This window comes from Pan paniscus, chromosome 4, assembly GCF_029289425.2.
Source record: "Pan paniscus chromosome 4, NHGRI_mPanPan1-v2.0_pri, whole genome shotgun sequence".
Lineage (NCBI taxonomy): Eukaryota > Metazoa > Chordata > Mammalia > Primates > Hominidae > Pan > Pan paniscus.
In genome coordinates this window covers 83,275,984-83,279,084 of record NC_073253.2, presented here as the reverse complement: position 1 = coordinate 83,279,084, position 3,101 = coordinate 83,275,984, and the positions used below count along the sequence as shown (strand labels likewise).

The window sequence follows — 3,101 nt, the reverse complement described above, 5'->3', positions numbered from 1 at the left end:
CTCCATCTTGGTTCAAATGCCTCTGACATATGAAGTCAAAGGGAGTCAAAAGTATTATTTTCAGATTGATCATACCACATACGTTCAGCAAAATATGAGTCTGACATAACAGAAATGATAATAGAAACAAAAATAAATTTCAGTGGGGTTAATGAGTAAAATTATTCTTTGTAACTTCAAAATATGAATCTAGACATATAATTTTTCCTTTTTGGGAATGTGTTATGTTAAAGAGAACCTTTGGACAGATTAAACTTAACAGAGTTTAACTGAGCAAAGAACAATTCATGAATTGAGCACCACCACCACACTCCCCTTACAGATAATGGAAGTGAGGAACAGAAACAGTTAGATTGGTTACAGCCTGGCATTTGTCTTATGCTAACACTGTTGTAACAGTTCATCACTTTTGGCTGAAACTTGGTGATTTGTACAAGAATAGGTTACAGTCTGTTTAAACATCCACTTCAAGTTACAGTTCACTATGTATGTAGGAACTTTTAAGCTGAACTTACAAGGAGGTTGCTTTAGGCTAAACTTAATTTAACAGTTACATGAATCGATATATGGAAACATATCTACAATTGTCTGAACATAAGTGACCTTGCACTTACGGTATAACAAATTATGCCACTTGAAGAAGGCAATGGCTAGTAAGGTTGAAGTGTCGACAATAATGGACTGCAGTGTATCTTGAAATGAACACCTATTCATTGGGAGAAGTAAAATAAATTTTTTATAAAAAATAAAACCACTAAAAAATTAAAATTTGAGTGCTCGCTTTAGTAGTACATATATAAAATTGGAACGATACAGAGAAGATTAGCATGGCCTCTGTGTAAGGATGACACGCAAATTCATGAAGCGTTTCATATTTCTGACCAGGATCATCCTGATACCAAAACCTGGCAGAGACACAACAAAAAAAGGAAACTTCAGGCCAATATCCCTGATGAACATCAATGTGAAAATCCTCAATAAAATACTGGCAAACCAAATCCAGCAGTACATCAAACAACTTATCCACCACTATCAATTTGGCTTCATTCCCAAGATGCAAGGCTGGTTCAGCATATGCAAATCAATAAATGTAATCCATCACATAAACAGAACCAATGACAGAAACCACTTCATTATCTCAATAGATACTGAAAAGGCCTTTGATAAATTCAACATCCCTTCATGATAAAAACTCACAATAAACTAGGTATTGATGGAACATATCTGAAAATAATGAGATCTATTTATGACAAAGCCACAGCCAATATAATCCTGAATGAGCAAAAGCTGGAAGCATTCCCTTTGAAAACTGGCACAAGATGAGGATCCCCCTCTCACCATTCCTATTCAACACAGTATTGGAAGTTCTGGCCAGGGCAATCAGACAAGTGAAAGAAATAATGGGTATTGAAAAAGGAAAAGAGGAAATCAAATTATCTTTGTTTGTAGAAGACATGATTCTATATTTAGAAAACCCAATAATTTCAGCCCAAAGACTCCTTAAGCAGATAAGCAACTTCAGCAGTCTCAGGATACAAAATTAATGTGCAAAAATCACAAACATTCCTATACACCAACAATAGACAAGCAGAGAGCCAAATCATGAGTGAACACCCATTCACAATTGTTACAAAGAGAATAAAATATCTAGGCATACAGCTAACAAGGGACATGTAGGACCTTTTCAAGGAGAACTAAAATCTACTGCTCAAGGGTATAAGAGAGGATACAAACAAATGGAAAAACATTTCACCCTCATGGATAGAAAGAATCAACATCATGAAAATGGCCATACTGCCCAAAGTAGTTTATAGATTCAATGCTATTCCCATCAAACTACCATTGATATTCTTCATGAAATTAGATAAAACTATTTTAAAATTCATATGGAACCAAAAACGACCTTGTATAGCCAAGACAATCCTAAGCAAAAGGAGGAAAGATGGATGCATCATGCTACCAGACTTCAAACTATACCACAAGGCTACAGTAACAAAAACAGCATGGTACTGGTACGAAAACAGACACATAGACAATGGAACAGAACAGAGAACTCAGAAATAAGACCATACATCTACAACCATCTCATCTTCAACAAACATGACAAAAACAGGCAATGGGGAAAGGATTCCATATTTAATAAATGGTGCTGGAAAAACTGGCTAGCCATATGTAGAAAGCTGAAACTAGATCCCTTCCTTACACTGTATACAAAAATTACTCAAGATGGATTAGAGACTTAAACATCAGACCTAAAACCATAAAAAACCCTAGAAGAAAACCTAGGCAATACCATTCAGGACACAGGCACGGGCAAAGACTTCATGACTGAAACACAAAAAGCAATTGCAACAAAAGCTAAAATTGACAAATGGGATTTAATTAAACTCAAGAGCTTCTGCACAGCAAAAGAAACTATCATCAAAGTGAAAATGCAACCTAGAGAGTGAGAGAAAATTTTTGGAATCTACCCATCTGACAAAGGCCTAATATCCAGAATTTACAAGGAACTTAAACAAATTTACAAGAAAAAAAAAATCAAAAAGTGGGCAATGGATATGAACAGACACTTCGCAAAAGAAGACATATATGCAGCCAACAAACATTAAAAAAAAGCTCAACATCACTGATCATTAGAGAAATGCAAATAAAAACCACGATGAGATACCACCTCATGCCAATCAGAATGGTGATTATTAAAAAGTTATGAAACAAGAGATGCTGGCAAGGCTGAGAGAAATAGGAATGCTTTTATACTGTTGGTTGGGATGTAAATTAGTTCAACCATTGCAGAAGACCGTGTGGAGATTCTTAAAGGATCTAAAACCAGAAATACCATTTGACCCAGCAATCCCATTACTGGGTATATACCCAAATGAACATATATCATTCCATTATAAAGATACATGCACACATATGTTTATTGCAGCACTATTCACATTATCAAAGACATGGAACCAACCCAAATGGCCATAAATGATGGACTGGATAAAGAAAATGTGGTACATATACACCATGGAATACTACGCAGCCATACAAAGGAATGAGATCATGTCCTTTGCAGGGATATGGATGAAGCTGGAAACCATCATCCTCAGCAA

At 35.6% G+C, this 3,101-nt stretch overlaps 1 non-coding gene across 1 annotated transcript; it reads left to right on the top strand.

Annotated features, from left to right (window-relative positions):
• Positions 1-773: 773 nt before the first annotated feature.
• Positions 774-879, top strand: LOC112439871 (U6 spliceosomal RNA). The gene has a single exon (XR_003028104.1). It is a non-coding gene; the product is annotated as a U6 spliceosomal RNA (small nuclear RNA).
• Positions 880-3,101: the final 2,222 nt, after the last annotated feature.